The sequence below is a fragment of the Geotrypetes seraphini genome, chromosome 1, assembly GCF_902459505.1.
Source record: "Geotrypetes seraphini chromosome 1, aGeoSer1.1, whole genome shotgun sequence".
In the NCBI taxonomy this organism is placed as follows: Eukaryota; Metazoa; Chordata; class Amphibia; order Gymnophiona; family Dermophiidae; genus Geotrypetes; species Geotrypetes seraphini.
In genome coordinates, this window is record NC_047084.1 from 243598047 (window position 1) to 243622339 (window position 24293).

Here is a 24293-nt window from a genome sequence, read left to right on the forward strand (position 1 = left end):
GCAATGCTTCTCAGCCACAAAAACTACCTGATTCCAGCTCTACCTTTCTCCCATGCCTCTTTCCCAGGTTTCTCTTGTGCCTCTTCTGATACAGTATTACCACTGCAGTACTCCCCCTCCCTCACCCCCATTGATCCCACACTGGTCATTGGCCTGCAGTGGCTGTCAGTCTGAGGTCTTTCTTTCTTTTTGCAGTCATAGTTGTGACCCCATATTATGATTTTGTGTCCCTCGTGGGCTCACAGCCTGAAGTTCGGGAAATGCTCCTCCTTTACCACCTGGCCTTACTGCCAAAATGGTGCACCACCTTCTTGCTTCAGCTCCTTTTGCTCTTCCAAAATTCCTCTCTTTGGACTATCCCTGTGCAAGCCCAATATAAGGGGTGCTGGGAGTCCTAGGTCTTCCCCTTTGACCGCCCCCCCCCATCCGTCCGGCCAACGTTGAAGGTACGGGGAAGGGGAGTGGGGGGTCGTGGGGTCGGCCGAGGGGGGTCGCGGGTCAGCCGGTGGGGGGCCAATTGGGGGAGCGGTCGTTGGGGGAGGGGGGTTGTGTCGAGGGCAGGAGGGCCTGGGATCCCTCCTGCCTGTATTGTAGTGGGGGTGGGGGATAGAGGGTCGCCGGGGCCAGGAGGGCTTGAGCTCCCTCCTGGCCCGATCGTACTCGGCGGGGGGGGGGGGGGCACAATTGCCGGGACAAGAGGGCTTGGGCTCCCTCTTGCCCCGATATCATCGGGGGTGCCGCAGCTGCCGCGGGGAAGAGGGCTTAGGCTCCCTCTTGCCCTGATATTATAGGGGGGGGATGTATCGCGGCAGGAGAGATTGGCCATCTCCCCTGCCGCGATGCGATCACTCCTCTACCCGAACTGCCACAACCCGCGGCAGAAGAGATTGGGCCACTGAACTGATCGTGCCAGTGGCCATCAGCTCAGCGGCCCCTTTTTCGGCACTTAGACCTGGTTTGACTTTGTCTAAGTCAAAAAGGTATAAGTGCCGACTAGGCAACCTGCCTAAGGTTGCTGCATGCCTAGGTGTAGGTCGGCCCACCTCCCGCACTTTCCCCTCCTCTAAACACGCCTCTTTTCTCTCTGTGCATTTAGAGGAAGGGGAAAGGCCTAAGCTGGTTTTAGATACGTCTAAAAACCAGCTTTGGTTATGGGTACTTGGACGATCAGGCTTTTTGATCGTCCAAGTAGCCATTTAAGACACATTTAGACTTTTTTTGGGGGGGATTATGAACCCCATACTGTATATGGAAACGGAGTAGCTATCACACCATTCACAGAAAATAAAGGTCAGTAGGAGTGTGCCTCAGGATTTGGTACTGGGGCCCATTCTGTTCAATATATTTGTGAGTGCTATTTCTAAAGAGTTAGAAGGAAAAATGAGTATTTTGCATATGACACAAATATTTGCAACAGAGTGGACATGCCAGAGGGAATAGAAAACTTGAGAAGAGAGAGAGAGTAATTCACCTGGTACTTGATGTCAATGAGAGATGAAAACTAGAAAAATATGGCAAAGAAGAAGGCAACATAAGCAGCCTTTAAAGTCTAAAGTGAGAAAGAGGCAGGACTTTATTACAAAGAAGAAAACTATTACTTAGAGATGAAGTGGAGACACAAAGACAAGGAAAGAGTGAGGGACTGTGAAAGAGACTGGAAGGGGCAAGAGCAGAGGGACTGAGAGAAAGGGGTCAAAAGGTAGGGAAGGCGAATTGGAATTCCCAACATTGACCGCAAACACAACCAAAAATAGGAAACAGAGGTCCAACAGTCTGCAGTAAAAAATAATCCAAAACAAACAAAACAGAAGACTGCAGACCTTGTACACGATGCAGGCAGACTTTATTTATAACAAGTGTAACATAGATTAAAACCTCTTGCTAGGCAAGGGACCCAACACGGTCCGTGTTTCGTACAATCTTCATCAGGGGTCCGACGAAAGTGACACGCTCTGGGAACTGAGACGCTGGTGACGCACTGTGCAACCTGCGACGTTAGTGTCACGCTGAAAAGACTGCCGAATTGGAGGGTGCTGTAATTTACAGCACCCTCCAATTCGGCAGTCTTTTCAGCGTGACACTAACGTCGCAGGTTGCACAGTGCGTCACCAGCGTCTCAGTTCCCAGAGCGTGTCACTTTCGTCGGACCCCTGATGAAGATTGTACGAAACACGGACCGTGTTGGGTCCCTTGCCTAGCAAGAGGTTTTAATCTATGTTACACTTGTTATAAATAAAGTCTGCCTGCATCGTGTACAAGGTCTGCAGTCTTCTGTTTTGTTTATTCCCAACATTGACCCATAATCCCAATTCACCATCTCCACCCCTTTTCCCTTTCTCTCAACTCCCCACCCCTTGTCTCTACCATTCTTTCACAATCCTCCCACTCATTCTCTGTCTCCACCTGTAGGTGAGCAGTAGAGAATGGTTAATTGGCCCTTTTGAGGATGAACAGAAAACCCCTCCCTTCTCCTCTCAAAACTGTGGCTCTCTACTGCCGTGCATCCTTTATATCAGTGGTCTCAAACTCGTGGCCCGCCTGGCACTATTCTGAGGCCCTCGGTATGTTTATCATAATAACAAAAGTACAATAAAACAGTTTCTTGAGCATTATGTCTCTTTAGCTATAAATTACAATATTATTATAAAGACTTAGCCAAAAGGAAAGATTTATAAACTATAAAGAGTTTTACCTCATGTAAAATTGTCATTTCTTTAATAAGAAATTGGTAACTATTTTTTTTCTGAGGCCCTTCAAGTACCTACAAATCCAAAATGTGGCCCTGCAAAGGGTTTGATCACTCCTGTTGTAAAGGCTTAATAGCTTTGTGAGGAGGAATTACAATCCCTTGTTTTCCCTTATTGGGAACCAATTTTGAGTGTCTTAGAAGAAATTTTAAATGTGATGCACTGTTTATCTGTTTGGCTGATACATCCATTAAAAAACTGAACTCAGTTTTAGTTTAAACCTGTACAGGAACCACACCTGTACAGATTTAGGGCTCCTTTTACTAAGGTGCGCTAGCATTTTTAGTGCACGCAGGAAATTACCACGCGCTACGCTTCTAGAACTAACGCGCATTAATGCCCTAGCGCACCTTAGTAAAAGGAGCCCTTAATTTACAGATGTATATGCAGTCCGATTTCAACACTGAGATGTATGCTAGAAATGGACACTGAGGGCTCCTTTTATCAAGGTGCGCTACGGGGGTTAGCGCGTCGGACATTCATCACGCGCTAACCCCCGCGGCAAGCCAAAATACTAACGCCTCGTCAATGGAGGCATTAGCGGCTAGCGCGGCAGGCGGTTTAACGCATTAAACGGTATTCCGCGCGTTAAACCCCCCTACCGCGCCTTGATAAAAGGACCCCTGAGGAGACAGCCTTCAGAGAAAGAGATAATTACAGTATAATCAGTACTTGGGGTATACTAAGGGCACTAATGAGACACACTGGCATCTCTAGCAAATGCTTTCTGATTGCTAATGAGATAGGATATGCTCTAACATCACAAAAGCAAAAATATTCACCAAAGGTATATTAGATATCCATTCTATTTCTGATCAAGGAAATATTAATGGTGCTTTAGTAATATGCACTGAATTAGTGCAACTGTAACAGAGTTACAAAGTAAAATTGTGGATTGCACTGTGCTTCTCATCCTTATCTGCTTAAAGTTGAACTTTCATATTATCTATTATAACAAAAAAAAAAAAACCCAAGCAATTGTACCTTTCCCCAAATTATAATAAAGTCTATAAAGCTTCACTAGTACCAGGCAACAGTTTTTTCCCACTTCAAACTGGAGCTAGGATTTTGTGGCACAATGTTATTATTTTCTATTTTTTTATTCTCATGTCTTATTGAGTCTGGTTTGTTCTGGTTTTATTTTATGGACTATTGTAAACTGAATTAATATAATTTTAAGACTTTGAAAGCGTAAATTTCCAGAAATATCCTTGGAAGCAATAGGACTATTTCTCCACAACAGTTTCTTGTTACAAGATAGTGCCTCATCACAGGCACCTCTGATTTCCAAAATTTTATGGCCACGAGTTGCCCTTATAAGGCAGTGCCAGATCTGTCAGCCTGACAGCTCTCTTCTTATCGCAACATTCCACACCTTCTTTTGATTGGTCAGGAAGGCGGCTCCTGCAGCTGTCCATCACCATGTCAGGTTGCTGCAATTCCAAAGCAGCCCAAAAAAGGTAATAACTAGCAAAAAAAATAAAATAATACTCACTTAGGGCTCCTTTTACAAAGGTGCGCTAAGGCCTTAAAGCGCACAATAGCGCACGTTAAATTCCCGAGTGTGCTAGCCACTACCGCCTCCTTATCACGCTATAGCGAGCGATAATTTTGTGCGTGCGCTAAAAACCCTAGTGCACCTTCGTAAAAGGAGCCCTTAGAGTGCATCCAGCATCTACTGAAACATTTTATTTTTATGTTCATTTAATTTTTAACTATTAACTAACAAGCGTTTAACATGATGGATGCGTTCTTCATTTTGTTGATGGCATCTCCTGAGGACAAAGAGAATGAATAACTTAGTTTTGCCTCTACTACCCTCTAAATAATCCAGATTCTTGAAGGGAGGAGTCCCAGAACGTAAATATTTCCTTTTTAATATGTCATCATATATCAGAAGCGGTGGATAAGAAAAGTTATTTATGCAATTAATTCCTGTAAAGAGAGAGAGATTTAATAGTGTCTCTTCTAATCTTTTCAGGATTCCATTCCTAGGAGCCATTTTACTAGATTGTGCTAAAAAGTGGCCTGTGGTACCAGTATTACAGGGGGTATTTTTTTTGGATGCTGAGGTCACTTTTATCATGAATGTAAAATGATACAAAAAAGCAGTGAGTCAATGGGTTCCTAGAGGGGACCAACCTGCATGCATAGGCACTTGCCAACAAACAATTGTTTAAATAATAACTTAATTAATTTGTGAAGCGAGGTGTCCTCAGTGCGAAAGGTCAACGAAGGGAGAAAATTCTCCAGCGCTTTACACAACAAGGCACGGGTTGAAAACCCCTACCCGCACACCATCACTGGACACCTCACGTGTGCTCAAAACAAATAATAGTGTTCCAACTAAACAGTGATGTTTAAAATGCATAAATCACTCAAGTGCATTTGTAAAGCAGGAAGTCCCACTGAAAGAACCCCCCCCAGCCAACTCCACATTTCCTATTTCCCCCATTAATGTCCACATGCAAATTTCCCAATTAGCTTGTGGCCATTACCATTGGAGCTCTTACCAACACCTATTTACTAGGTGGCAAAGGCTTCCCACATTATCCATGTGCATGGTAATGCAGCTGTGCTGACTGATTAGCACTGTGTATGCCTACTCTCTGCCCTCAAACACGTCTTTGACCGGAGGGACGCCACGTGAGCGGTCTGCTAGGCATGATGGACCACTGGTCTGACCCAGCAGTGGCAACTCTTATGTTCTTATGCTGAACACACAATTACCCTAGGATGCCTGCGCATGACCCGCAATAGTGGATTTTAACCTGTGGTATGCACGCTTCAGTACTTACCACAACTTAGTAAAAGTACCCTTAATATTTTGAATTATTCTTTTCAATAATGCTTTAAAATGAGGGAAACGCTGTTAATGTTTGGCGATCATGGGTTCCTGAGGAAGGGATTGTGTTCCCGAAACCAGGCTGGTCGAACCTGGTCTCCGGTGGCTTTCCATCTGCCCTACAGTGTGGTATCTGGTGGCTTCTTCATCTGTTCCACCCCCACCTTTGGATGAACTCTTTATTTCATCAGCTAAGTTTTTGCTTTTTGATTTTTTGCCCTGGGGAGTTGGCTGGGGGGGGGAGGTTCTTAGAGTGGTCGCTGATTGACTGATTAATTTTGCCTGATTAGTTTTGCACTTTTATTTGTGTTTTCACTGTTTTGACTTCACACTTTAGATGTCCGATGATGGTGTGCGGGTGGTGGTTTATGACCCCCTCCTGTAAGCTTTAGAGCATTGTCTCTCTTCGCTGTTCCTTCACACTGAGGGCACCCATATCTATTCTTTATTATTAGTGATTGATGCACTTATTTGTGCTGTGTTTTAGACACGGGTCTTCAGCGGCCACTCTCTGAACCCTTGACTTTACTGCCTTGTTGTGGGTTTCTATTTTAAAATGAGGGAAGGCAAGTGATATGTAAGCACTCTAAAAGACAGACATGACTGCTATATGGGTTCTAAACAGATGGAAAGGTTAAGATCTAACTAATTCTAAACAAAATGGCCAAACTCCTGGGTATTACAGTAGATTGTACCATTACCTGCAATTAAGAAACTAGCCTACAGACCCAAAGTAAGATTGTAGGTACAGTGGTACCTCGGTTTACGAGTGCACCGGTTTGCGAGTGTTTTGCAAGACGAGCAAAACATTTGCAAAATCGGTGCCTCGGAAACCGAGCATGGCTCGATTTACGAGCACCCCCTCGCAATCCGGCACCCCCCCTGCGATCCAGCACCCCCCCTGCCTCGAACCGGCACCCCCTGCCTCGAACCAGCACCCCCCGCCACGATCCGACCCCCCTGACACGATTGGGCACCCCCCGCCACAATCTGACCCCCCCGCCACGATTGGGCACCCCCCCGACACGATCCAAACCCCCCCCCCGACACAATTGGGCACCCCCCCCACCGCTTCTTACCCTCATCTGGGCACTCTTGAAAATCGGCCTTCTCGTCTTCTGGGCTTTGAGCATCTGAGCATGCTCAAGGCCTGCGAGTTCACGTTCTGAACGTGAACGTGAACTCGCAGGCCTTGAGCATGCTCAGATGCTCAAGGCCCAGCAGACGAGGAGTCCGATCTTCTAGAGTGCCAGGATGAGGGTAAGAAGCAGTGGGGGGGGGGTGCCCAATTGTATCGGGAGGATGTCGGATCGTGTCGGGGGGAGTGCCCAATCGTGTCGGGGGGGGTCGGATCGTGTCGGGGGTGCCCAATCGTGTCGGGGGGGTTGGATCGAGGCGTGGAGGGGTGCCGGATCGCAGGGGGGGGGTGCCTGATCGCAGGGGGGGTCCTTCGAGGGGAGCAATGCCGGTTCTCGGGGGGGAGGGGGGGGAACGCATCAAAGCGAGTTTCCATTATTTCCTATGGGGAAACTCGCTTTGATAAACGAGCATTTTGGATTACGAGCATGCTCCTGGAACAGATTATACTCGTAATCCAAGGTACTACTGTAGATGAAGAAAAACATCAGTTGACTCATCCGTTCCAGTCTGATGAGTCATACCACACTGCAAAATTATACCCCCACCTGTGAGCCTCAAACTTGTTTAAAGCAGGGGTGTCCAACCTGCAGCCCGAGGGCCGCATGCGGCCCAGTGAAGTATTTTGTGTGGCCCCGGTCGAGGGCGATGCAGTGTTTTCCTCTGCTGTCCCCTGGTGTTTACCGTCTTGCCGGCTCCCTCCTCTGCCTTGCTGCAGTGTTTGCGCATTCGTGCAGCTCCAGAAACATTTTTTTCGGCCAATGCGGCCCAGGGAAGCCAAAAGGTTGGACACCCCTGGTTTAAAGGATCTCTGTCTTCACCTGGATCAGATTTTTATTTTTTTTTTTCCTTTGAGTGGCTCTCTGGAACTCTTGCACTGGTCTCCCAAGACTTAAGAACCCGAGACCGACGTGAGAGTCAAAACTCACCCAAATCTGCACAGAGCAGGGAGGAAGAAACTCAGGCTCAAGTGGCAATCACAGCACTTGCTGCAAAAGAAAAAACACATTGGGCTCCTTTTATTAAGGCGCGCTAGAGTTTTTAGCGCACACACAAGATAGAGACGGACACGGTGACAAAATTCATCACCGTTCCCGTCCCCGCGGATAACCATGGGAAATAATCCAATGTCATTTTCTAGTGTCTATTTCAACCTTGGTCCTTCTAAACCAGCATTCTTCAAAGCAAAGCTTGTGGGTCAGTGGTTGTGGCCATTCATACTCTGATTCTTCTCAAGGATAATGAAGCCATTGTGACATCACTGATGTGATTGGCTCTTAGGCACTGGTGGAATGAGGCATCATGACATCACCATATCTGCTCTGGATACCAGAGACTGTCATTCTATAGTGTCTATTTCAACTTCAATCCTTCTACACCAGCATTCTTCAAAGCAAAGCTTGAGGGTCAGTGGTTGTGGCCATTCATACTCTGATTTTTCCCTCTCTCTTTAAAGAATGACATGAAGATGATTTCCCGCGGTTATCCGCGGGGACGGGAACGGTGCTGAATTTTGTCGCCGTGTCATTCTCTAACACAAGATTAGCACGCGCTATAGTGCGCGCTAGCTGATAAATTACCGCCTGCTTAAAAGGAGGCGGAAGCAGCTAGCGAGCGCACCTTTGTAAAAGGAGCCCTTTGTTTTTAAAGAGAGAAGAAAATCCATGTTTCAGCAGCAGCCACAGACATCCATGTCTTTTGCGGGGTAGGGGTGAGGGGGCAGGATGACTGGCTTTCAGAGGCAAGGGCAGAGGTGGGGACTGAAGAGGTTGACCATGGGGAAGAGCCTGGGGCTTTCTGGGTGTGAGGGCCGGCTGAGGTGGCTAACTAGTTTCTTGGGTGCGGAAAGCTAGCTGGGGTGACCGACCTTAAAGAAAATGAAAGGGGAAAGAAAGTAAGCATGAGATTGGCTAATGACAGACTAGGGAGGGAGAGAGTGGGGGAAAGGGAGGGGATTGCTGGCTGTATATTTCTACCAGTGGATGGAATTACTTAAACTGTCTTTCCCTCAGACAAGGAATGGGAAAACAGACTTACTAAATAATCAGGCCTTGAAGAAGAAGGTAGACCTCAGACGAACTCTGTTCCTCTTGCCCCTTCCACTCAACTTCAGTGAAAGACCTGATCTAGGGTATGCATATTTAGGTCTCCTCTCGTATGTCCTTTTGGACATCCTATAAGGTTGTAACAAATATTTATTTTTTAACAAAAAGTGCAGTTATTTCTGTTGTAATGAAATTCCTTCTCCCCTCTTTTTTCTCGGAGTAGTTCAATGTCTTCCTTTCAGTGGAATTTCCCACTAACATGTCATGTGCATTGCACAGCCATCTGTCCTTCAGCTCTGAAAACAGGTTGGCAAGAATGACTGCCTGACCCCAAAACCATCACTCAGACTTCTTACTAAACATCTGCAAGAATTCAAATATACAAACAGAAAACTTCACAAGGAGCTGTGAACTTTACTTGAACAATCTGAGCTGTGACTTGTAATCCTAGATGATTCTCTTTTACCCTTTTTACATTTAAGGTTCTAGGGTTCAATTTACATGCACCTGAATTATTTCAGCCCCAGCTCACACATACACACTGATGATATCTTTCTACTGTAGAATCCATAATAGATGTTCATTCCAAGACAAGCTTTAAAGACTTCAGTCTAAAATCATGTATGAAGATTATGCACATTTGGTTCAAATCTTCTCCGTTCAAAGTTGTAGAAATTTAATCTCTAGGTGTAGCTACAAAACTGAGGCCAGCAGGAGGACCACAGTTCATAAGTAGAGACAGAAAACACCAGCAATGTGTTAGCATGTCCTTAGCAAACAACAATTACTGAGAAAGCATGTATATGAATTTCAGACTATTCGATGTCTATGGGCTAGATTCACTAAAAGGTTCCTCCTTTTTCACGGAAAGGGTAGTAGATGTGTGAAATAGTCTCCCAGTTGAGGTGGTGGAGACAAAGACTGTCTGAGTTCATGAAAATGTGGGCCAGGCACTTGGGATCTCTTAGGGAGAGGAGATGGATGTTATGTTATGTTATGTCAATCAGGTTTTCTATTCTGCCTTTACCTATTCAGTTCAAGGTCAGATTACAGGAGGTTGGGTCAGTTACAAGGGAAGTTAAAATGGACAAATTGACACGGACATTCAATAGGGTTACTAGTACAGGTAGATCAGTATAAGTATTAATACAGTTAGGTCATAGTTTCAAATATATAGTTATAAGTACAAGCAAGTCATTGTTGGCTCATCGTTTTGTCCCAGGAGTTACATTAGACAGTTTAGGAATCGGCTTTTACAGTTCCCATTTCAGTTACTTCAGGGCTGCTGCAAATGGGCAGATTGGATGGGCCATTTGGCCTTTATCTGCTGTCATGTTTCTATGTTTCCCTTGTTAGTACATACTAAAACACATTAACATGTGTTATGATCTGCAGTAACTATCTATTAATAACATACATTAATGGTGTTAACATGCACAAATGAAATTGTGCTCTTTAGTAAATGCAATAGCATACCAAGGGCAGCGCGGTGGGGGCAATCCATTCCAGGTGCAGGAAGTGTGCGGGGAGAGGGGGGGTGAATGGAGCGGTTATGGGGCCACAGTCCTATATGCATGATTGTCGGCTTCACCGGCCCTTGTCCACTCATATCAATTTCCCATTCCAGGGCAGCCGCACACATGTGGACGGTGGCCCCATGACTACTCCACATAACCCCCTACTACTTGAAGGGGGGTGATCCAGCTGCAGGACAGGGAGCTAAGTCACCCACCCCCCCCCCCCCGGTGGTTGCCACACCAGGTATGCTATATGTTGTCCTTAAAGACTACTTAAAAAGTCCTTATACTCTACATCCGTTAACAGTTAATATGAGTTTGTAAGGTATATCAAACAGGACTTACAAGACAGACAAAACTAGCAAATCAAATATTCTTACTTTAAAGAAGCTTTAAAAAAAATTTCCTTGTGGGTATCCTGGAAACCAAATTTGTTTGAAGTCCTCATGGGCCCGCAGTGTTGCCCCAGGCCTGCAGATATACATCCGGTGTGCCTGTTCTATACAATGTATATGAAACTGATGATCTCACTACAATTTCTCACCACATAACACAACTATCCAATGCACATCTAGGGAATAATGAGAAGCAACAGAAAAATTAGGAATTGAAAAGTAGCTTCAGAACGAGGAAAACCACATATTACACAACTAACATAAATAAACAAAGGTTACTTATACGAAGACAAAGCCATGGGAGGATGCAACACTCATCTGTACTGGCACAGACCTTGGCACAGCTATAAGAGGACTAAGTTTACATAAATGAATTACTATCATAAAATGTTCCCAACTGATAAAACACAGACCACTATTCCCTTGACATCATGAATGGATGCTTACCATTTCCTCTCTTGCTACAATGTACAACACAGATACATTTTATAGTCGCTAATGCAAGATGATTCCGCTGCCTCCTCATTCCCTAGCTCTCCCACGTTTTCTCTTTACTTCGGCATGGCGTAATTTAGGCTCTTGTAACTACTAAGCAACTCAATAGCCAAGATAGGCCTACTGTGCAACATTTTGAGCGAGTAAATCCGCTTAGAGATGGAGGAGTGCAGGCAATACTGTCCACCTCACATGAGGATGGTCAATCTGTAACAGGATGCCTCGGATAAGAAGGTAAGCAGGTGCTTATTTCAAGCTTCAAGCCCATGCATGTGGCCCCGTGAAAAATTTTGTGCGGCTCCACTCGCACTGGAGGACAATGCGGTGTTTTCCTTCTGCCGCCCCCAGCTGTTTAATGTCTTGTCGGCTCCCTCTTCCGTCTTGCAGCGTGCACTCAGATCCGCAGGCAGAAGTTCCTACATACCTCCTGTAGCTGACCTGGAAGCGTTCCCTCTGATGTTGTGACGTCAGAGGGAACGCTTTCAGATCAGCCACAGGCGGCATGTAGGAGCCGCTGCCCGTAGCTTTGAGTGAACGCTGCAAGACGGAGGAGGGAGCAGGAATTCCTATGAGCGCTGGAGCTAATACCACTGCGGCCAATGATTAAAAAAAAAAACCTAACACGGCTTTGTAAAAGCCTTAATGCTTCAATGCTGAATCATTTTTGGAAGATCTATTAGAGGCCAACCTTAGATTGTGATATTTAAAAATATATATTTGAAATCAAGCTCATGAGAAATTAGAAATCAAATAGATCATTGATTGGTTCGAGCAAACGCTCTATGTCGCCACCTTTGCTTCTGCACATGAACACCCCAGAAGGAAGGAGGGAGCTTTTGCTGAGTGAGATTATTTGTAGGAAGCAGATTGTGAGGTTTCTTTCTTATTTATTTTTTTCTAAATACACATTTGCTGCCTGTGGAATGGACAATAGTTTTGGCTGCACATTGGGAGAAGAGTAGGGTCACATTTGGAAGCCACAGCCTGGCGTGAAAGACTGGGGTGTTTCTTTTATTCAATTATTTAGGGAAGTTAGTAATTCCTCTGGAAAGGAGTGGGGAGAGGTGTCCCCCCTCCTTCCACTTCTCACCTTTGCCCTTGCACAAGAGAGGACAGTGGCATCTCAGGGATTACCAAAGGATCTATCAGTTAAAGTTACTTGCTTAAACATATGTAACCTTTTTTTTTTTCACATTATAGGATGGGATTTGAATTGATGTATCACAATTTGTTTGCTCTAAAAGAATTCATTAAAATGTTGTTGTTGGGTTTTGGGGTTTTTTTTCTGGTGACTTTAGTCACCTTTTCCTAGAGATGATCACACATGATATGATGTCAATAGCAGGTTTGAACAGCACAATACAACATTCATAAAACACATAAATCAGTGTATCGCAAACCGTGAGCCGTGGCAACATTCCGGGTATGCTGTGAGATGCCGGCAAGGAGAGGCAACAGTGCTGGCTGACTGCCTACAAGACGTGCCTCTTGTGGCGAGAGGCACATCTTGTAGGCATCAGCCGGCGTCTCTCCTCCTTGCCGGCGCCTCTCCTCCTCTCCCACACCTCCACTGGCTTAGTGATTGCAAGCTCAGGGCCCCATCTGGAGGGTCTCCTTGTATGCAAGGATGTCAATGTGATGATATCATGCTTGCGTGTGACATCATCGTTTTGACGTCTACACCCTCCTGGACACGGCCCCAGGTTTAGTTTGCCACTGCTTCAAAATGTTTGTGAGACGCTGACACAAATGATACCATGCCAGAAAAGTACAAATGAAACACCTTAACAGACAATACATTAGAATACTCATATAACACAAATATGATGCTCACAATGTCAGTGCAATGCAATGTAACATCTTAATAGGCAGCAGTGAGGACAAGTGCAATTGAGATTGAAAGACAGATATTATAGTGCAGTAACCAGGGCTTTCATGAAAAAGCTGACAGCACACTTGCAAAATGGAATTGGATTTTAATCACCCTAGCAGTCATTCACACATGCTGGCATTTTCCAGTGTAATGTTAGCAACAGCCACTGTTGCCTGCTGTGATTCTGCATTTCACAGGTAATGAAGGCAGTTTCAAATCCACAATCGCTCACAAGATTCTTAGAAGTCACGCATTTCTGTTGGCCATCTCTTTAAAAAGTGTGTGTTCTTGATTATTCTGTGGGCGGAGACATAAAATATTTTTATGGACTAAGGGCAGTTCTCTTGTGTGGCTGGACAGTAATGTACCCAGGCAAACTGGCTATCTGAAAACTGTCCAGTCCTTAAATGGCTAATATATGCATGCACTCTATCACAATGGAGGTACTTCAGATGCATTTAAGTGAGGCATTCTCAAGATTGCCATAGGTGGGTTTATAAAATAATGAACAGAAAGTACAGGAGATGCTACCGTCACAGACCGTGAAAACAGAAGAACAACAACACAGGTGACTGATGGTATTCTAAAGACTCAACATGATCGTGTTTCGGCCCCAAATGGGCCTGCTTCAGGAGTCTGAAAATGTGACAAGATGATATTTATGTGGGTACTCAGACTTCAATTGGTAAACTGTGTTTCCATATATATATATATATATACATACACTGAGTTTTTGAAGCTAACAAACGGCAGCAAATAATGGTCCTCTGTAGCTGCCTTCGGTATGCGCCGCTCTCAGTGTATCAATGAACACTGAGAGCAGCGCATACCGAAGGCAGCTACAGAGGACCATTATTTGCTGCCAATTGGAAAATACATCTAACTTATGGCCCTCATACCGCTTCATTCGCATCCACAATCAACTTAACTTCACGAACCCTCAATAATGCACAAAATACACACATTTGAAACAAATTGCTAGGTCACAGCTTTATTTAACAATTCATGAAACAACAGCGCCACAACCATCCCAAACTAGCCCAGCCTTACAATCAATACTCACTGCTAGCTAGCTGGTAACAAACTAGCTGCATTTTCACATTCCTAAACGCATACAATATTCTTAACCGAGTATCGCCCTCTTCCCCACGAGACCGGCGGTGTCGCCTGGCCTCATCTACCTGTGGCAGTGCCACATACAAGTATTCCAAACCCCATAAAACCTTCAAACACCTTTATCCTACAACTATAGCCGTCTGGAAGCTCCTTGCTTCTCCGCAGCTGTGACTCCCCACCCTCCCACAAACACATATCCTCATACCCTCCAACAACCACAACAGACACCCCAGCCCCCCTTACCAAAGCTGCAAAACAAACCATTGCAAAACATATGGGTGGGCAAATCTCCAGACTCCCAACCACATTACCACCCTCAGAACACACAAAATATCCCCTCACAAACCCACACTCTCCCCTACCACCCAACCAAGTCCCTAACCACACTACTCCTCCTCCAAGCCCAATCACACCTCTCTCCTCTCTAGCAACTACTAACTCCCAATCCCCAGATACTATCCATGTTTCACTTAACCCTTTATTCACAACTCCCCCCCCCCATTTATCCCCCCAATCCCAATCCCATTCATTCTGCAATCCCTCTGCTCCTGACCGTGGCTCGGCCAAAGTTATTAGCCCACCACTAAATTGGTGGGCTTACTATTTTACACCCGTTTTATAAAGTCTTTCAACCAAAGTACTCCACAAAAGTGCATCTCTGTGTATACATTACACTCCAACTCCATCCTGGAATGTCTGCAGCATAGCTTCACAAACCGTGGGACTTGGTGCCCAGTTAGGGTGGACACAACATGGGCAGGCAAGCCACAGAACATCATTAATCTGCACTGACTGGGTGTCATGTTCTTTCTGTGTCTGCGTGAAGTGGAGTCACAGCCATAAATGATTGGTGAGTGCTGATCTACAGGAAGACCACATACATGCTCTTTTCCACATGTGTACTTATATGTGCATATACATCCATACATTTTCAGAATCACCCTCTTTCATGTGTAAAACATGCTATACACATGAAAACTGCTTTATAAATTTACTGCCAATTGTCTGCACAAAATACAGAAACTAAGTAGTGGTGGACTTTGCAGATTGGTGGGCATCAATCAGTCAGTCAAATTGTTCCCCTGGTTTGCTCTCCCTAAAACTAGCTGTCATTGATGGTTTCTGGTGACTTTCTCCCACAGGTACCATGGCATTTGAAACGTTGCATTAATATATATTTTTTTTTCTTCTGTAAAACAAAGTACAGTAAAACCTTGGATTGCAAGTAACTTGGTATGCAAGTGTTTTGCAAGTCAAGCAAAATATTTTATTAAATTTTAACTTGATATACAAGCAAGGTCTTGCAATACGAGTACATACAGTATTTTTTATTAAAGTTTTTGTGCAACAAATCGTCTGAGTTTCCATTATTTCTTATGGGGAAATTCGCTTTGATATACAAGAGCTTTGGATTACAAGCATGCTTCTGGAACGAATTATGCTCGCAAGGTTTTACTGTAATTGTTTTGTGGGTAACAATTAATCCATATAAATTACATTGGCACCCTGCTACTTTGCCACACTGAAAGAAAAATAGGACATTAATTCAAATTCCTCTCTCAACAGTCACTTGCTGGCTTTTGGTATGAAATATGAGTGGTATTTGTAAAATGTTTTTAGTCTTGACACTAGTTTTTAGACTTTGAAATGCCATTAATCTGCTGCAAAGAAAATGCAGATTTAAAAACCATCATTGCCTAAAGCCTATTAATGGGGAAAAGAAAAAGAAACAAGCACTCATAACATAAAAAGAAATTAGGCACATACTTTAGCATGCAACACTATGGCCTGGATAGTATAAACAATGCTTTGGTCGGCGGCCACCTATGAAATGGCCACCAAGCACGTGTCAATCGTACAACAGTGCCGTTTATAGAATCGCGACTTGGTGAAAGGTAGGCGACGGAAATGTAGGTCAGGATTTTCAAGGCCTACATTTCTGACACCTACTTTTCATGTGAACTACGGCTATAGATGTGCTTTATGACAACTAACACCACTTCCCGTGTTAGGCAAGCTTACAGTGGTGTTAGCCATCGTAAAGTGCCTCTCCAGCTGCGATGCAGGCACAGGTTTGTTTGTTTTTTAGGCAACGGTAGGTGCCTACATTTTTCTTTTAAAACTGCTTTTACTCTTTTTTTTAACGGAATTTCAATGAAACTAATGAAAAAACTCCACTGCAGAGAGACTCATCTTTCATAAATCACGATTTGATCATGTTACCCTGTTGCTCATAGAACTACATTGACTCCCAGTACAAAATGGGTGATATTTAAGTATGCTGTATGGCATTTAAAACCTTGCATGGAGATACCGCTGACAGCTTTTCTAGATTCAATGAAATATTAGGAAGATCTACTTGGAAGGTGTGAATAAACATGTGGATAAAGGTAAGCCCGTTGATGTGGTGTATCTAGATTTTCAGAAAGCTTTTAAGAGTCATGAGATAGGAAGCAATGTTCAGTTGTGGATTAGGAATTGGTTATTGGATAGAAAACTGGGTAGGGTTAAATGTCATTTTTCTCAATAGAGGAGGGTAAATAGTGGAGTGCTGCAGGAATCTGTACTGGGACTGGTACTATTTAACTTATTTATAAATGATCTGGAAACTGAAACAAGTGAGGTGATTAAATTTGCAGATGACACTAAACTATTCAAAGTTGTTAAAATACATGCAGATTGTGAAAATTTGCAGGCAGACCTTAGGAAATTGGAAGACTGGTCTTCCAAATGGCAGATGAAATTTAATGTGAACAAATGCAAAATGATGCACATTGGGAAGAATAATCCAAATCATAGTTACCAGATGCTAGAGTCCACCTTGAGGGGTCAGCGCCCAAGAAAAAGATCTGGGTGTCATTGTGGACAATATGATGAAACCAAAAAAGCAAACAAGATGCTAGGAATTATTTAAAAAGGGATAGTTAACAAAACTAAGAATATTGTAATGCCTTTGTATTGCTCCATCGTATGATCTCCCCTGGAGTATTGCATTCAGTTCTGGTTGTTTTATCTCAACTAAGATGATAAAGGGGATGGAACTCCTCTAGTATGAGGAAAGACTAAAAAAGTTAGGGCTCTTCAGATTGGAACAGAGATGGATGATGGGAGATATGATTGAAGGCTACAAAATCCTGAGTGGTATAGAACAGGTACAAGCGAATCGATTTTTTTTTTTAATCCATTAAAAATTACAAAGACTAGGGGACACTCAATGAAGATCCAAGGAATACTTTTAAAACCAATAGGAGGAAATATTATTTTTCACTCAGATTAGTTAAGCTCTGGAACACATCGCAAGAGGTATGGTAAGAGCAGTTAAAGTAGCTGGTTTTAAGAAAGGTTTGGACAATTTCCTGGAGGAGAAGTCCAGTTTGCTATTGAGACACACTTGGAGAAAGCCACTGTTTACCCTGGATCAGTAGCATGGAATGTTGCTACTATTTGAATTTTTGCCAGGTACTTGTGACCTATATTGGTTACTGTGGAAACAGAGTACTGGGCTAGAAGGACCACTGGTCTGAACCAGTAAGGCTGTTCTTATGTTCTTATGAATAAAGAACAGATTTCTTCAGGGGCCAGTATGTGGCATTTACCATTTACAATAGTTTTGGTTTTGTTTTTTGGGGTTATTTTTGCTTTGAAGGTCTCAAAAATATTAACCTTCCTCTATCTGTCCTCCTTTCTTCTAAACTGAAAGGCAGAGTCAGTTGAGTATAATCCCATTAGCAATGCCAGTGTCTACAAAGAAGACAACTAACTGCTTGGAACAAGCACCATCATTCCTCATTGTCCTTGCACACATTATTTTGAATGAATCTGTCTTCAGATACATACTAGGGACTCAAATAATTGGACACATAGTACAAAATTCTCAAACCCTCAAACTCCACCTTGTAAAGTTTTCACAAAAATCTCCTCAAAACTCAAATGTTACAGACTAGAATGTGATCATGTTATGTACAACTATTACTGTTTTAACTTACATAAAACTTTCTCTGATCCCCAAATAAACTGTGATATATGAAATTATTGCATACAGAATAATTCATAAATATTCAGAATAGTTCATAAATACTTTGATTTCCTGAATTGTGCAGTGTAAATTCTTGTAGAGTTCATCTTGCTCCAAATCTCTCAAGCCTAAAAGCATTGTACAAGTTAACCAACTACTACAGCCTCTTTTACAAAGCCATGCTAGCGGCTGCCATGCGGCAACAACCCCGAAGCCCTTTAAGGGCTCCTTTTACCAAACCGCGTTAGTGGCTTTATCGCACACACCTTTTTAACACGTGCTAACCCCTGCGCTAGCCGAAAAACTACTGCCTGCTCAAGAGGAGGCGGAAGCAGCTAGCACAGCTGGCAAATTAGCGCATGCTATTACATGCGTTAAACCGCTAACGCAGCTTCGTAAAAGGAGCCCTAAATCTCCATGGGCTTCGGGACCATTAGCGCGGCTTTGTAAAAGAGGCCGCTAGTTTTGGATAAATAGAAAGCACATATACACTTTCAGAAAGTAACCTATATTCTTGGACACATTTATTGATCCATTCATTTGTTTCCTATCTGCATAAACTTGGTGGACTGAAATGTTTGTATTTTTCAGTTATTTATGTACCTTGCTAATTCTTGGAGATACCTTAAAGGATCCTTGGTTGCTAAGGTAAGACTGGCATTAAGTTTGGAAGATTTGATGCTGCCTTTCTTCCATCTCCCAAGGTGTTAATTACTCTAGTTAAATACAGCTCCTCTGATCAATTCTGACAAAAATCACACAGTATCCAAGACAACACAGAAACAATTTTGTCAGAGCAATTGGAGCTGGAAGGTAAAACTGAGCTCCCTTTGAAATACCTTCTACAACTAGATACAAATACATTCTGAATTTTGGGCTCCTTTTATTAAGCCACAGTAGAGAGTTTCACCGTAGGCTGATGAGGTAAATGCTCCAACGCTTATAGGAATTGAATGAGCCTCAGAACATTTACCTTGCCAGCCCGTGATAAAAATCTCTACCGTTGCTTGATAAAAGTCGGTGTTTGTTTCCACAAAAAAATGCAGGGTTATATTTACAGTGAGCAACAATCTGTGCTGAAACATATGCAGCCCCCCTTTCCGGGACCTGATGAATCAAATGCCTATCAGGCTCATTTTGAACAGAGGGTACTCTCATGCAGTCTCAGATCATCTTTTCCCATAGTGATCTGGTGTTTCAAATCACCATGGAAAGTTTACTAAAATAAAGCATTTTCAATAGTGAAAATCTAGCATAGCACACCCTTTCTGTGAGTTGAACCTTAAGGAAGATGGATCACTTAAGTCACATGTTGCCTGCACATTTTTTACTTCTAATCTCAATCAGCAGGGACACTTTTAGAGAGTGTTTCTAGTGGTTTCCTTTCCTCCCTGGACCAGTTCTTACCATTTGAATTTCAATGTCTGTAATGCTGTTCTCTGGACTCTTCTCTCCTTATCCTGATGGTCCTAGTTTAGCAGTCTCCTCTGAAGTCCTCAAACATCTTTCCACCAGGTGAGCATTTTCTCCTTTGATCCTCTGCATTCTTTCTGGATGGTATGTCATCCATCACAATTAGTAAAAATAAATAAATTCTCTCCTGTTGAAGTCACCAAAAGGTTCAGCTCCCTTTCTGGTAAACCACCACTACCAAAAGGAAAAGCAGTCTGGAAAGCTTCAGAGCCCTTTCTCTCCTTGATCTCCAGAAAGAGAGAAACACTCTTTGGACCTTAACCTAACCTGGATGTTAACCATGAAAAACACCAGCTCCCTATGTTGACAATGTGCTCTTTTCATGCCAATTTACAATCTTACTCTCTCTAATACAAGGGTTAAATGAAAAATAATGCCTCCACATCCATATTGTATGCTTAAATGAAGATATTGTTATGAATAAAAAAATGAAAATACTTGAAACTAGCTCTTTTATTGTATAGTTGCCACCATGAACCACACATTTCTGCCAATGTAGGGCAAGGTTTTTTTTAACTTTGTCACAAAAGAACTACATATCTGTTGTTCATAGTCCTTTCCTTCTCTTCATTTGAGTCAAACTGATCCTGCCAAAGGTATACCTTCAATTTTGGAAAAAAAAAGATCACAATCACATTGCACAAAGTCTGGGTTAGGAATGAGACCTACCTTCACAACTGCCACTGTGATGTACTGTGCTGTGTGAGGCCTAGCATTGTCATTTTGTGATAAAATGTCCGCCTTGTGCTTCCAAATGCTTCTCAATCTTTCTTTCAAAATCTTCAGGCTTGCAGTGTAAAGCTTTGATTGATCCTCCAATTGTCCTTTGCGAGTTCATCAACCTTTCTCATGTGAAACTCATCTGTTGTTGTCACTAGTCGTCCACTTCATTTTTGACCACACAGATCATTGGTCCTTAATCTTTTATATTTTTTGGCCCAGCAATGCAGTCATCATTGTAAATAATCTGCATGTGGTGGTAAATTTCACCTGGAGGGATTCTTTCAATAATCCAATGTTATGACATAACATTACTTAATCACACTAACGAATGTTCACTGAATGCTTCATTTCACAACCTAAGCAAAACAACCTTGTCAACTGAGGTGAATCAACAAATTTCAAACATCAAGTGAACATATGTACATAAGAGCATAAGAATAGCCTTACTGGATCAGACCAATGGTCCATCTAGCCCAGTAGACCATCCTCATGGTGGCCAATCCAGGTCACAAGTACCTGGCAAAAAAAAAATAATAAAAATAGCAGCAGCATTCCATGCCACTGATCCAGGGCAAGAAGTGGCTTCCCCTATGTCTGTTTCAACATTTCCAGCATTTTCTAGACACTAATTTTCCTATTCATCCACAACACAGTTTAGGTTCTCTTCTACACCTGTGTCTGAAAAACAATTCAATTACCTTCCCAGATGATACGAAAACATAGGCACCTGAATCTTTGGGAAGGTTTTACCAAAACCAGATTAAAATGGAAGACTCTATTTGTGATTTATAAATAGTTGTACAGAATATTGTCTGAATATTGTTTCTTTTTATATTTTAATAAAGATATTTAATATAAAATCATAAGTGTTTGAGGCTTATGCAAATGAGGATAGAGTCCACAGGGACGAGGCGGGGATGGGGACAGAGCTCGCAGGGACGGGGTGAGGATGGAGATGTACCAGACTTGCGCCTCCATAGACGTTTTACGATGACTAACACCACTGTAGGCGTGGCTAACAATATAAGTGGTGTTAGGTACCATAAAGCGCCTATGTAGGCACAATTCACGTTAAAGGTAGGCACTGGAAATGTAGGCCTTGAAAACCCTGGCCTACATTTCTGGCACCTACCTTTGCCAGAGGCACGATTTTCTAAACAGAGCTGTCATGTGATTGATACGGGATTAGCTGCCACTTTTAAGGCAGACGCCGAGAGCGGTGCCGTTTAGAAAATCTAGGCCAATATGCTTAAGTGCTAGCCCTGCTACTGGCTTCTAGGTCTGAGGTGGTGCAACACTGCTATCAAGTACAGTGCGTGCTTTGCTGTCCCTCCACCCCTGAATTTTAGGGCCACTTCTTCATTGGATCTGGGCACTTTCTGTTTTTTGGGATCCTGCTATGTACTTGAAATTTACTTACTTATTTATTTGGTTTTATATCCCATCCTCCCAGGAGTGCTCAGAATGGGTTACAAATTTACATACATAACAAAGCATGGTAAAACATAGCATGACAAACATTGTATGACAAAGCACAGGATGGCAGCTTAACACGGCAACCATAGTCGTATATATACAGGCTTAGCATAGCATGACATAGTATTACAAGCGTGGCTAGTATAACATGGTAAACATAGTATGGTAGACAATGTATTATATATACAAGCATAAAATGATAAACATAATATTATACATGGTAAACATAGTCTTATATATATAAATGTAGAATGGTAAACATAGTATACAAGCGTGGCTAACCTAGTATGACACGACAGTATGGCACTTAATATAGAAGAACACACATAGGGATGCTGTGGAGCAAAAAAAAAAAGGGGGGGGACCCGTTCTTAAAAAAGCCTTCGGGCGAAACTGGTTGAATCTTAAGGTCCTTCCCGAGGTTTAAAAAAAGAATGAAGAAATAGCTAAAGCTAAGTACAAAAGCTTTAAAGTTGTTTAAGAAAAGTTTATCGATTTGCACAAAACATAGAATATAGGGCACAAGCACTTAAAAAAAAACTAAGGTCTGATGATGAATAAAAGCCAGAAAGAGAAACAAGCCTTCAAATAATTTGGCTGGTGGTTGGCTGAAACTGAAGACCATAGAGGTACTTAGAAAGGTACTATCTAAAAAAAAGATCACTTAGAAATTATGCACTTTGAAGTTTATTATATGCTGTTGTGGATTGATGGTGTATATTACATAGACAACGTCATAAACAACATTGGGCTATTTTAATGCATCACTTAACATGATAGGTCATAATATACATTTATTTTCCTGTTCATCTACCACATAGTTTAGGTTCTCTTCTATACCCATGTCTGAAAGACAATCCAATCACCTTCCCAGAAGATGTAAAAATATAGGCAACTGATTGGGAAGGTTGTACCAAACCTAGATCGAAATGGAAAGCTCTATTTGTGATTTATAAACAGTTGTACAGAATATTGTCCCTTTTTTATACTTTAATGGAAAGATTTAAATATAAAATGTTTGAGGCTTGTGCAAATGAGGCCAGTCAACGGGGTGGGCACAGGGACGGTGCTCACAGGGATGGGGCAGGGATGGAGATGGAGCCTGTGGGGGCGGGACGGGGGTGCAGGGGCGGGGACAGAGTGGTAATGGGAAGAAAGCTCTGGTCTGGCTACTGCAGGAAACAAAATACCAGGCTTGATGGATCATTGGTCTGACTTGGTATGGCATTACCTATTTTCTTACTCCTATGTTCAGTGCAGTGGTTGTTTGGTCAATGTTTACATCAGTGATGTTTTATGAAAACTGTTCCGAGATATGCAAGGCTTTTTTTTTTTCTTTTTGAGAAAAGATACCATTATTTTTTTTGTCTAACTCTGCAAATAACGGTTCCCTATAATTTTTTCTACATCACTAAATTGAATAAACAGAGCCCTAACTTTTGTGCTGAAAGTTGATAAGCTTGTAAGGCCCAGATTCACTAAAGATAGCGACTCAATCGCTGTTGGCTGATTCTCTGGCCAATTTTCAAACAGCGATTGATTCACTATCAAGTTTACATACAATTGATTTGCACGGAGGTACAAATCATTTGCATGCAAACTCACCGACTCAATCACTCAGTGAGCGATTGAGTCGGTGCAGAGCCCTGACAGTAGTGACAAGAGATGCAGCCTCCTGTCACTGCTGCCAGGGCTTCTGCTGGGTTTGGGTTTTTTTCATTTCTTTTAATGGCACAGATATTTTGCGTGTATTACACACGCAAAATATCTGCCCAATAAAAAAAGAAAAGAAAAAAAGCCCCCCCCAACAAAGCACCCCCTTCCTCCCCCCCAACGCCGCTGACTCCAACAAATGGCAGGAGGGATGCCCACTACCTCCTGCCACCAGACGCCTGCTGCCGCCGCAAACAAATGGCAGGAGGGATGCCCACTCCTTCCTGCCAGTGGAGACCACCCTTCCTTGGCCCACCTCCTCCTTGTTACCTATAGCTGGAAGCACGAGGAATCCCTCCTGCTCTCCGCCAGCCACCACTGTCTGCAGTGCAGGCCTTAGGCCCCTCCCCGTGTATCATCTGATGCATGGGGAGGGGCCTAGGGCCCTGACTGGCTCAGATGCCTCAAGCCCCTCTCCTTGGGCGGGGTCTTAGGTGTCTGAGCAAATCAGGGACTCTCTTAGGCTCCCTCTGTATCCTGGATATAAGGGAGAGGAGCCTTACCTAATGATGGCTTACTTTAGTTAATCATGGCCAAAGAGTTTACAGAGAAAACACTGGGTGTTTCTTTTGTCATTGAAAGGCTGATACCACACTGTAGGCTCCTTCTAAATTAATATAACAATGTGTGAAAAACTTCCTGCTGGTAATAAGAAAAAATAAATCTATAAGATTCTCATCACACTCAGCCCCTGGCATATATGTAATACATAACATAGAATAT

At 43.1% G+C, this 24293-nt stretch overlaps 1 protein-coding gene across 1 annotated transcript in view; it reads right to left on the bottom strand.

Moving 5' to 3' along the window:
* The window catches only part of SLIT2 (slit guidance ligand 2), an 846763-nt gene that overhangs the window by 601735 nt on the left and 220735 nt on the right, over positions 1 to 24293 (bottom strand). The window lies entirely within an intron of this gene.